At 37.0% G+C, this 13,576-nt stretch overlaps 1 protein-coding gene across 1 annotated transcript in view; it reads left to right on the forward strand.

Annotated features, from left to right (window-relative positions):
• The first annotated feature begins 4,281 nt into the window (after positions 1 to 4,281).
• Positions 4,282 to 13,576, forward strand: part of drd4-rs (dopamine receptor D4 related sequence) — a 33,694-nt gene continuing 24,399 nt past the window's right edge. The window contains exon 1 of the mRNA XM_088645478.1: positions 4,282 to 4,740. The gene's annotated coding sequence lies outside the window, so the exon portion shown is untranslated. The remainder of the gene's footprint in view (positions 4,741 to 13,576) is intronic.

Genomic DNA, 13,576 nt, shown 5'->3' on the forward strand with positions numbered 1-13,576 from the left:
TGTGCCCTACAATGGACTACCCTTCAGCTTGTGTTTGTCAGGATAGGCTCCGGCTCCCCTTCAACCCTCTACTGAATAAAGTGGTTATTGCAATTAATACATTTGACATGGCCAATATTTAATATGGAAAGCAGCAAAAGCTAAGGTTACTGCAGGAAGAGGTGTTAGTGGGGCCTGTGAGGTGTGCTCCCCCTGCAGTATGTGTGGGTCCTAAAGCTCCAATATAGTGATGGGGATGCTATACTGTACAAAGGCACCGTCTTATGAATGAGACATAAAACCTAGGTCCTGACTCTCCATGGAGATTAAAAATCCCAGGGAGTTTCCCTAAAAGAGAAGGGGTGTTAAACCCTAGTGTCCTGGCCAAAGTTCCCTTAGGCCTTAAGTAATAATGGCCTCTTAATATTCCCCATCTATGAACTGGCTTCACTACTGTGTTCTCCTCCTCACTGATAGTTGAATTGTAGTGAGTATACTGTGCGCTCTATGGCTGCCATCGCATTATCCAGGTGGGTGCCACACATTGGTGGTTGTGCAGGAGAGTCCCCATCACCTGTAAAGTGTTTTGAGTGGAAAAGCGCTATATAGGTCTAAGGAATTATTATTATTATTATTATTATTATTATTATTATTATTATTATTATTATTATAAAAGTTTTATTTTCTCAGCTTTTCTGCTGGTTGCTATTGACCAGGGATCCACTGGATTCCATAGGTCCTGCTATTGTCCGATGGTCAGGACTTTGCAGAGTATGTGGGCTGTTCCAAGGAGAGTGATCTTCTGCACCTGAGCTGCAGTTACTTTGCCTAACAGCTCATCTAGGTACTTTTGAAATCTGAGTCGAGTAGTTCCAAGAGCTCCGACTACAAGTGGGATCACACATGCCTTTGTGTTCCACATACACAATATCTCAATCTCAAGATCCTTGTATTTGCTTAATTTTTCGACCTCCTTAAGACATACATTTGCATAATCTGGAACAGCGACGTTGATGAGAAAACATAGCTTCTTGCTACAATCATGGAGGATGATGTCTGATCGGTTTGCTCCAATGGTACGATCGGTGTTGACAGCCATGTGGCTGTGGCAGCAATTTCAGGCTGGTGATCATACCAGTGATTAGGCACTTGAAGGCCAAGCTCCTGATGCATTGACCAGTGCAGGTAGGTAGCTGTTCTATTGTGCCGATTCATATATATTTTCGGCACTAGCATAGAGCATCCAGCAACAATTTGGCTAATATGCTTTATATTTTGTTGGTGACACAACCTACATTTGCCATCCACATCCATCTTGAGGATATTCCTGTGATGATAGCGAATGTTCAGGGCCTGATCTTGAGCTGCCAAGAGAAGAGTCTCTGTCTGTCCTTTTAGCCCAGAGCTTTGTATGGGTTTCCAGCCCAGTGAGCCCATGGCCACCACTGCTCCTAGGTAATATATATTCGGTCTACATTGGCTTTTGGGTGCAGGAGACCATACTTTGTTAGAAATATTCTGGTCTTCCTATCCATCTCCTGGATTTCCTGCTATCTCCAGTTGATGATTCCAAAGCTGTACTTTGGCACGGGCACTGCTAAGCTGTTGATCGCTTGCATCTTGTTCTTCTAGTTAAGCTCAGTGCCAAGGATTTGTAGTATTCTTTCTGGATTTTCGCTTTCATTTTGCCATGTTGAATACCGTTGGTTTACACCAAGGTACTTGTAGACTTCATCCTGGTCAAGATTCCGTATCTCGGCATCATCATTTAGTCTGGCATTCGGAGCCTGCGACAAGTTTGCCTCTTTTAATAGTCACTTATTATTATTATTATTATTATTATTATTATTATTATTATTATTATTATTATTATTATTATTATTATTATTTAATATGTGAGTGACATAACACTGCTCCTTTTTAGTCACTTTTAATTCCCAGTCTGTATTTCTTGTTGCCATTTTTCACTGAACACTTCAGAATTGGGTAGTACTGTATACTGTATTCATGTAAAACTCTTAGGAAATATGACATGTACTCTATTATCTAATAAACTTGACAGTAATTGTTCATTTTGGAGATGAAAACTGGACATGGTTTGGCACTATGGCAACTGCCTAAAATCAATATATTGCTTTTAAACAGGAAACACGATCCCAGCCTGGTACTTCTAAAGCACTGTTTCTAAGCAAATGGAAACTACACCTTTTAAGATTTAGAGAACAGCTGATAATGATTTATACTCATGAAAATATATTTTTAATGGCATCGTGGTCTAATACTTGAGGATTTAAAAATGATCAACTTTATATTAATATAATTTTAAAACTCCATGTTTGTTTAGTCGAAAACATTAAGAAATACATTTATAAAAAATAATAAAAAGAATTTCTAAAAAAAATAATTAAAAAATAAAAAATAACTACTAATATGTAGTTTATATGTGAACCAAGCCGTACAGTAAGCAAAATACGATTTAACATGAATAATGCCCTCCTACTAAAAGCAACAACAATTTGGGCTGAAATTTCTTTTCTCAACTGCAATCTGTTTTAACACTTAATGACCAGGGATTTTTAATTTGGGGGGGTCAGACATACAGTATACAGTATAAGGTACAGTAAATTAAATTTTGGGGAGCAATAGTCAAACTAATCAAATACTGCATATGCAAGCAAGCCACTGTGTTATCCACTATCATAAGAATTAGCAGAACAATACTGCTATCCAAGTACAATAAAACCTCAGATTAGATACCTTAATTTTTCCTTATATTGTGAATCTACAAACATGGAACTTTAGGAAAAATAAGGATTTCTGTAGTGATGTATTTTGTTATCATTGTTAACTATTTAAGAAACAGTATAAAAAATTATTGGTATTAAGTATTTTTTATGAATACTACTAATATAAAAAGCATTGATTTCCAACTGGTTATATTGTATACACAAATAAATTAGATGTGTCTGGAGAGAAATACACATACAATTAATCAGACTGCGATATGCACAAAAAAAGGTGAATCCCAATTTCTTATCAGTTTCTTCCCATAAGACTATTGTTTAATCAAAACTGCTCATTTATATACCCAAAAGGGTTCATATATACTCACTTTTGAGATGCAATGTTGTATTTTAAAGGGGAACTGCGGCACTATTTTTATTATTCAGAATTAGAAAGAATGAGCATTGATAAGTTAATTTCAAACCACAATGAAAGTAAAATGTAAATAATAATGCGTAAAATCTCCAATTTACATCACAAAATAGGCAACATTATTGGGTATGTGCCGTGCCATATTTTGTGATTCAGAACAAGGCAGCTAAAACTTTCAGTAACATGAAGCAGCCCTATTACATTGTAAGCAAGTAGTGTTGTGAATACATCTCTTTTAATCCAATAGAAATTTTGTTTTAGACTTCAAGACTTGTTAACTCTGCATGCAGATCAGGCTGAAACATTTCTGCAGTGAAATGTCTACTGCACAACCATTTGGCTATTTTGCCATTTTGGATACCAGAAGCTTAACGGATTCTGTGAGTACCAAAGTCATTTTCTGTATTACTTTTTAAAAACAAAATAGCAATAAGTACCAAAAGTTAGCTTTAATATTTTTTACATAATTTTTTTTTTCTGCATTATACTGTATATTTCACAAAAATCCAAAAACGAATACCATTGAAAAGGATATGAACCCGCTAATTACCACCACAGATATACAAACTAATATTAAGTTACTTCATTTCTTTAATTTATGGGAATCAAATCTAATAACAAATTATAGAAAAATCAGTAAGTATCTTAGCATACAGCAGTAAAAAAACTAATTGTAATGTAAAGGCATTTTTTGAGCTGGTACAATGTTCATAACCTATTTCCCACCACACAATATTTGCACCTTTTTTCCAAATACTATATGCAGCAGATAAAATAAGCCAATCAGCTGTACCGATTTGTAATGTATTTTATTTTGTATAATTTAATGTTTTTTGTTTTTCGAAAATTACTGTGGTGGAAAAAGCTTTGTGAAGAAGGCTATGAAAGCACTCACCAAAAATGACTTTCAGCAACATTAATTATGTGCCAAAAGTGTACCTTTTTCAACACTGTTTCTAACGGTCCTGTAAATCTTGCAGTGTCCATACATTTCTATAATTTTCACAGACCTTATTTGCAGATGAGCAGATCTTTAAGCCACTTAAAAACTACCTACATATCACCTTACTGTAGAATAAGAGAACAGTCACTTTAAGATACTGTGCAGAGCTGTGTTTGGTTCCCAGCCAATCCCTGCAGCTGGAGCCATCAGGAGTAATTCTGCATATGTGATGATACTTGACATCCAGAGAGAAAAAGAGAGAGCAAGGAGGGCATGGAAAGAGAGCAAGCCTGGACGCACATGAAGAGAAAATATCGGGCAGGTTTCACCAGCCGTCCAGGGCAAAAGTAATCTGAGGCGAAAATAGAAGATAAAAAGGACAAAATCTAATAAAGTGAAAAGAAGACTAAGTAATCACAGTAATCTGAAGTTTTTCTCAGAAAAATGTGCTTATTAAATACCTGACTGAATATTCAAACTCTTGGACCAAAGAAATGGAATACAAGAGATAAAGAAAAGCTGCAATTTTCCGCTTGATAATCACACAACTAAAATGTTACAATATAATGGTTCAGAAAGAATGTTTTTAGTTGAAGAAAAAGGACTTTAACCTAACACCTGTTCTTTATGCCATTTTGGATACCAGAAGCTTAATGGATTCCGTGAGTACCAAAGTCATTTTCTATATTACTTCTTTAAACAAAATAGCAATAAATACTTAAGGTTTGCTTTGGTATTTTTTTAAAATTAATTTTAATTTTTTAGTCAAAATCGAGTTTCTACATTATTTGTCTTACAAGAATAAATAAAAAAACTTATATCAATGAAAAAGATATGAACCCATTAATTACCACCACATATGTACAAACTAATATTTAGTTACTTAATTTCTTTAATTTATGAGAAGATGTTTTATTTTAATGTAGTAGAGACAGTTTAGCCAAATTGAAACACTTACAATATAGCAAAGATCATTTATGAAATGTGATAAAAATGACAGTACTAAATGACTTAGCCCTTTAAATTCAATAGCTCTTCTTCATGAAAAGGAACAAATTGTGATCAATTGTCTTAATTCAATACATGGATTATTAATTCTTTGTCATTTCCTTTGCATTATATTTCAATACATTAAAAAAAGTTTTTTTCTAAAGCGGAATTATGTGGTACACACTTATATATGGATCTTGAATTCATTACCCTTAAAAAATGAATGTACAGTATCCAGGTTTCAAATTTCCAGAATTGGCAGTAAATAGTTAACTTTATCATGTGTTAATGATGAAATTACAATCACAATCCATGTGTTTGGAGAATCTGTTTTATGCTTTCCTCTTAATGAACTCACGTAAACTAATACAGGCATGCAGGTGTAAATATAGTTATAATATATCATATAGATATACAGATAGTTATATATTTTTGTTTGTACTTGAAAATATACAGTATTGTTTTTAATTAATTTGTAGTTTAGCTTATGAGTTTACATTACTACTGTTTTCACTTCTCTTAAAGTCTGTTCCATTTTTCTGTATTGTTAATTTTACATTTTTAAATAGTTCCAAGAATGGATTTAGACATTAGAATAATACAGCAAGAAGGATTTCATAAAAGGGAATTAATTATTTTAATATATTATTGTTATTGGTGTTCACTAATATCAGAGTTACTTATCGAAGAAATACACATTTTAAAATAGCACACTGCCAATTGCACAATCCCAAATCCCAAAACTCCCCCAAAATTGTTATGTGTGGGCGATTAGTTGGTTGACTAGTTGTGACTTCAGTGTACATCAGGGTAATCTGATATTCTGAAGTAATTGTTCTAATGCTACAGGTTAAACAGCTTGTATTTTTAATTTTATATCCACCCAAATTTGACTTACCAATTATTGATTTACATATACTGTCTCACAGCAGCAATCCTTGTACTCGGGGATGTGCAGACATGCTCCTGTTATAATCACATTTGACACTGCCAACTCCTCTCTACCTTACAGTTTATGTTTGTATGTTTTCCACTTACAGTAACTGCCAGCTCTCAGCCTCAATCTGGGTTTGATATTAAGAATCACAGGAATTAAACCTGAGAAAAGCTGAGAAGAGCTAAAGAGCTGAGAAACATCACAGCAAGGGATAGTCAGCATTGATTTGAAGGAGTGGCACTCATCTTAACCTAGCGCCTTTTGTGTGCCTTCAAAAGCATGCTGTGACATGAGCAATTTTGGTCACAGTTAACTTGCGACATGACCCTGGCTCAGACTCACCGGCCATTAAGGTTTGCCTGCACATGGAATATGCGTCTTTACTAGTTCAGCCACTAGGAAGAGACAGGTTAGGTGATCGAAGTTTTTTAGAACCACTGTCCATTTAGTGTGTATAGTGAATGCTACTTGTGACTGTGGTCGATTGTTCTATATGTAATCATGAAATACAGTACCACATTCAGCTTTATTGCAATTACTTTGCTACTTTGACACATCATGTATGATGAATTATTTATGGAAATGTGACAACCTAAAATCATCAAGATTCTAATGGCTTTTAAGGAGCATAATAAAGCCCGTGTGTATAGACAGTATATTGTTAAAAAATGTCCATTTACCACAACGCTTGCCTCAGAAGAAATTAAAGACAATTCATAATTTAATTAATCAACAACTCTCACTCAAATTGTCACATAGGATATACAGTATGTTTCAAAATGCCACAGTATTTGCGATAATATTGCTCATGACAGCTAAAGATATGACATAAAATAATCATGAGTTTGTCCATGCTAGAAAAAATATACATCAATAATACATCAATGGCTCATTAAATAATAGAAACAAATACTAAATACTAAATATAAGGCCATTTGGTCCAGCTAGCTCATTTGATTTTTCAGTAGATGTAAAATGTTATTTATATTGTAAATAGTGAGAAGATGTTTTGTTTACTTAAGTACTGTTTATGCTTGGTATAAGTTCAAGTTATGTCATTTCATAAAAGGGCTAGGTGCTCAGGTTCCTTACATTTGACCTGATTAATGTGGTACCATTTATGGATGCTGTATTTTTAGCTTTTGATGTACTCACTTTTAGGATACATTTGCTTCAGGTTGTTTCAACTACTGCCTTCCACTCTACACCAATAGAATACTGACCGAGGCACTGATCCAGGCGGGTTCACGCCAAACGACACGACTTGATACAGTATGTCAGGCATTTCCTGTTGCTCTAATAATTAAGCTAAAACCAAAATATTCACATATTCCCCTCTGAGAGTTGTACTAAATTTCAGCCACCTTTCAGAGAAAGCAAGTACTTATAGTGCAAATATGTTTTTCTATGTTCCCTCTGAGTGATGATTAAAATAAGGATCTCTGAGACTTTCGCTCACGGTAACCTTGACTCAGAAGTTTATGCCGCCCTCATGACTCCTGGTCAAATGCCTTGCACACCTCTGCCCTGGCTTTTATGACCTCCTCTGAGGTCATGTTCAAGGCCCAAACTAGGGATCACTGAACCATTCGCTCGTCGTATCCCAAGTTCAGTGATCCTTGTACTTAATCCTACTTGCAGGCTAAGGCTTGATACTGGACATCCACCTGGTTCCTTACTTGAGGATAGAGAACAACAATTCATGAATTTCGCACACTTCTCCCTTGTGAGTAGAAGCAACAGTAAACCCACTCTCAATTCTTTCCATTTGACTGTAACTGTTCTACCGCCTTCTATACCTTACTGTAGAGGAGTTAGTGTGGTGACGTCAGCGTCCTCACTGCGCGTATCAGGGTCCTCAGCTGCCTGGGCTGGGGGAGGTCTCCTTTAGATCACGTGGTTGGAGCCCTGTTGCGTTACGCCGGAGACCCGGGTTCACGCCCCAGGTGTAAGGGCCAGAATGGGCGGCGGGGGGCACGACCCCGCGCGGAACCGTGAATGTCACATTGGTGCCATGACCCGGGCAGGAGTGTGGAGTGTCCTTCGCCGAGCCAAAGTTCAGCAGGGGAGGGTGTAGAGGAGCTAGTGTGGTGACATCAGCGCCCTCACTGCGCGTATCAGGGTCCTCAGCTGCCTGGGCTGGGGGAGGTCTCCTTTAGATCACGCGGTTGGAGCCCTGTTGCGTTACGCCGGAGACCCGGGTTCACGCCCCAGGTGTAAGGGCCAGAATGGGCGGCGGGGGGCACGACCCCGCGCGGAACCGTGACTGTCACATTGGTGCCATGACCCGGGCAGGAGTGTGGAGTGTCCTTCGCCGAGCCAAAGTTCAGCAGGGGAGGGTGTAGAGGAGCTAGTGTGGTGACATCAGCGCCCTCACTGCGCGTTTCAGGGTCCTCAGCTGCCTGGACTGGGGGAGGTCTCCTTTAGCTCACGCGGTTGGAGCCCTGTTGCGTTACGAGACCAGGGTTCGCACCCCAGGTGTGGGGGCCGGAACGGGCGTCGGGGGGCACGACCCCGCGCGGAACAGTGACTGTCACATTACCAGTGGACCGACGCGGCAACAACTGAGTCTGCTCGGAGCACTTGACATCAAGTTGGCATAAAGCCATTGGCACCTCTGCCCTGCACCGCTAGGCTGCAAAGGTGTATTCATACACATAGTACAGTAGAAAGGTGACTTCTACTGCACTAGCCTCCAAACAGGGTTCTATCAATCTGCCTCTCACATGATCTGTAAACATACAAATACAGGAAACTACCAGTGACCCTAGCGCCCAGCCAGTGTGCTCTTAAACTTCCATTTTGTGATATTGACATTATTTTGGAGTACCAATCGTACCTCTTATTGGCCGTGGCAGTCGCTAGTGCACCTAACGCTCAGCCAATCTGCTCCGTTATTTCCTGTCAGAGTACATCAGCTAGTGCCTCTACCTAACCAGCAGTATGCAGTGCACTTCCCATATCCTGTCAGTGCTTAATATTAAAATCAACACAAAACACTCATGTCAGAGCTACTGGTGTATTTCCTATTCTTTTTGTCTGTGCTCATTACACAGGACCTCTAGCACAAGAAACACCCTTGTCACACACTGCCAGAGGCCAGCAACTAGTCATACACTTCTGTCACTCTGTACTTTCCATGTAATGAAGGTTTTCCTAGCAACATCCCTCCTCTCTGCACTTCACTCTTTAATGTATGTTAGTCTGCAAAATCAATTTCAGCTCTTATATTACCACATGTATTAAAGTTACATTAACTTATACATAGTTTGTTTACTCAAATACTAGTTTACCTTTTATTCATACAGGCATCATCAGTAGTCTTGTTCATTAGGCATACCTACAGTACAGGCTGTTTTAAAAGTCTAGCAGATTAATCCCCTCTGGGTTCCTAGATCACATACACTCCCCTTCCAGGGGAAAGTTGCAGCCTGCTTCACTTGCTAGCTTCCCATATTACACAACTCATACACAGCTGCCACCCTTCTGCTGTGTACTGCAAGTGGCTGCTTGTGGTAGCCTTCTGCTGAATAAGCAGCAGCTTACACATAGCACAGACTAGTTCTCTCACAATCCTAGCTAGCTCATAATACTAATGCATATACAGATGATGGACTACCACCACTCTGAGCTGGCTGCTCTTTCTGCCTCTCTTCCGCATGTGTTAGGCGAACACGACGGCAATACAGCCTCTCAACACACAGCTTGAGGGAAATGCTCTCCTGCTTTCTTTCTCTGTCCTGTCAGCTCTCTCTTTGAAGGAAGGCAGGCAGCTCATCAGCACACCAGCTCCTCTACTCAGGCGATTTGGTATGCTTTCACAAACACTCACAAATTTCTACATACTGTATGCATTGTAGAAAGTACTCTCATTGGATCCGTTACAGTCTGGTATGACAATTCCTCAGCTCATGAACTAAAAAAATTACAAAAGGTGGTGGAGAGGGCTGAGGCCATCACTGGTACAGAACTCCCTTCTACCCAGACCATTTTTACCACACGCTGCCTCAGAACGGTGAATAATATAACCAAAACCACACTGGGAGTGCACTTTTCTCTCTTCTTTCTTCTGGCAGAAAATTTAGGAGTGTAAAAGCCCAGAACTCTGGATTCAAAGAAAGCTTTTACTCCACATACTGTAAGACTCCTAAACTCCACCTCTTAAATCCACCTCCCCACTTACACCACTCTGTTTTGCACTGAACTCAAAATACTGCTACAGCTGAATTTTGCACACAGCAGCTTTTTAAATGCTGGTTAAAATTATAGCTGCTACTCTGTTCCTGTTTATCAAGCATTGCGATGTCATTTAAAGTTTGCTTTAAATACACCATTTTATTATCACAGTTCCCTTGAGGTTCTCTGAGCTTTTTCTCCATCACTCTGTCTTTATCATATGAATAGGTGAGATCAATACAAAATTTCCTCTTGTACTGTAGATACTCTGACAGAGGAAGTATACAGTCATTAACCACGCCTACCATTTCATTTTTTGGTGCTCATATTCTTGTACGTTTTTCCCAGTCTGTGAGGGGAATTTGTAGTCTCCCATAAAAACTATGTCTTTCTTTTCTACACTTAATTTTTAATTTCATTATACTGTGTTGAATTATAATTCATATTTGTATTTACTGGTCTGATACCATACTCCTAACAGTACGACTTTAGTGGATTCTGAGAGACAAATCCTCTTGATGCAGTTGAGCCGTAATAACACTTTTTGTATAGTGTATACAAAACGTTTTATGTACTGTATAGTATAATTATGTGACACTGACAGGACAGGACATATTGACAGGACAGAACATATTGTATTACATTATGTATTTTATGTATAGTGCTATAACTCTCCCTCTTGTGTACAGTATTTCCTGTTTTTCTTGAACATTGTGTTTCTGCTGATGATGATTTTTGGTTACCCAAATTTCTGTGATTCTGTTTACACCATATTTGCCTGCTATGTGGTAACTTCTATCAAATGTATTTGGCTTCTAACACACCATGCTCATACTTCCTAATCAAAGTATTTGATTACATTAAACATCAAATAAAATATTTTTAAACGTATTTTTATATACATTTGATATTATCTTGTTTTGACAATTTAAGTCAAATACCAAACAACATTAGTAGAACCTGGCATCAGAAATATGATCAGAGTTTAGTCATATATTTCTGAGTAGAAAACATTATGCTTGAATAGGCTACTTATGTAAAAGACATAGGTGGTCATGTTGACATAATTTCATCTTACAGATAATGTGGGGAGGCAATAAAAAGGCAAAAAAGTGTTCAAATGTGTCATTAAGAGTATAAAACTTAAATTAAGGGCTAGTATGTTAACATTATATAATGCACTATTACTCATTACTCATTACTCAAATTTTATAGACATGTTGATGTTCTGGATTCAGTCCAGAGAAGTGTTACATATACTGTACATTCCAGGACTTGAAGTGATGGCCTACACTATCAGATTGAAGCAACGGAACTTTTTTACTATTAAATCTTTAGTAATCAACAGATAAGAATATGAGATGAGGATATCCTTGAATACTTTAAATAATTGAATAAAAACATTAACATGAGCCACACAAAAATGGAGACTACCTGTATGTGTATTTTAAATACTGAGCAGGAGGCACATTTTTGTATAAAGTGTTGTGAGGTAGCTAGATGAGATCCTTGGTTCAAATAGCTACTAACTACAAAATTGGCTAGATGGGTCAGTGGTGTCAGATCTGTCTAATCCACCCATATAATCATTTTCATACTGTATTGTTTTGAGCAAGAAAAATACCAGAAGCTGCTAATGCTTTTGTATAAAGACTTGTTCACTGTTTGAATGAAAATACCCTGCATGCTTAGAGGCTATTCAGTCGAAACATTTCAATATATATAATTTACATAATATATATATTTCTATTTCTATATAAAAAATATATAAAATAGTTGTCTTCTGTGCAGTCCTTTTTTTTACATAGCTTTAATTCAAAAACTAAAATTTTAACACATGAAGGGCAACCTTACTGTTCAGTGACAAATGTACAAAGGTTTTGAGCCAACATATTTCCTGGGTACATTCTTTTCAAAAAAGAATGCTAAGGTCTTGTCATGACCAGATTTCTCTCCTAACAGGAGTCCAGTAGAACATTTTTGGATCATATTCACCAATAGAATAAAAAAAGAGCTGCAAATGTGTTTTTGTCAGTTGGCTGAGGCTGTGCAAGAAAGGGTTGGGGAACATCACAGAACAGTGTCTCTTGAGGCTGTTCAGGTTTTTGCATCAACACTGCCAGGACATATGACTACACTAACTTTTGGATCTTCATTTTGGTAGTCTTTTGCAGTTCTTTGAGCTGTATTTTGTTAATATTTGCTGTGATTCTGTTTAATAGCTATTTTAAAAAATGTGATTCAATCCATTAGATTAAAATGTTGCATTGCGTTGTGCATCAGTATATCTCCAAATCGTAATTTATTTGAAAATGTGTCATCATTTCTTTTCTAAATTTGTCTCCTTAGGCCATTGTAAAACCCTTATTTAATCTTTCTTTAAATCATAGCCTTTTAAAGAAATTACTATACACTTATGATGTAATGTGTTAAGAACTAAAAAAACTTTGTTTTAAAATAAATTATATATTGTACCCAGAATATTGTACTGTATATTAATATCCTGAACACAGTTTTTACGTTATTGAATTGTGGTATTTGTATTTTGTTTTACCCACTAGATTCCATAAACCAATATTCTATTCTAAGTGACTCTGTAATAGCGGTTTTTGGTGCATTGTTAAACTACTTTAATACATATCATTGATAATTATTATTTTTTAAACAATCACAGAATTCCTTATTTTAATAATATTGTATATGTATTGTGAGTTGTGTAATAGAGAATAATAAGAATAATAAGAATTTCCCTATAAGCAGGTTTTGTGTCACATCAGTGTTTTTTTAATGTGCTAACCATAGATGTGGTAATATACACAACAGATGCAATGTCATGATAAATGCATCAAGTCAAAACAGTGCAGTAACATGGAAAATCTGGGTCACTGCTCTGGGCCACGGTAAAAACTCAGTAATAAACACAATGTCATGTTAGAAGGTAGCAAAAGAGTAGAAAGGTCTGTGTTTCTCATTCACCTCTTCACCGAAAGGTTTAATGTAGGCAACATCTGACACTCAAACAAACCATACGTAGTTTCTGTTGTTTTTCACCAGACTTACTGAGAATGATGCTTGAGTCCTGTAACATACTAGCCTATTATAGTTCTAAGAAAATTAAAATGATCAAATTACATAAACAAGTCTGTGACAGGACCGACGGGGAACTGTCCTGATTCACTTCCATGGAAACTACCATAGATGGAAACCATGATGATGATTCTTCTTTCTTTGCATTTTGTAACTCTCACTCCTTTCTCCCCTTCAGTCTACCTTTCTTCCCCTTTGTAATCCAGAGGCAACCTTACAGAAAACCATTAAAATTAAGAACTGTTAATTACACCATGTGAAAACTGTAATATTAACAATCATACAAAATAGAAGATCTATTTTCAATG

The sequence above is a fragment of the Lepisosteus platostomus genome, chromosome 9, assembly GCF_059453375.1.
Source record: "Lepisosteus platostomus isolate fLepPlt1 chromosome 9, fLepPlt1.hap1, whole genome shotgun sequence".
NCBI lineage: Eukaryota > Metazoa > Chordata > Actinopteri > Semionotiformes > Lepisosteidae > Lepisosteus > Lepisosteus platostomus.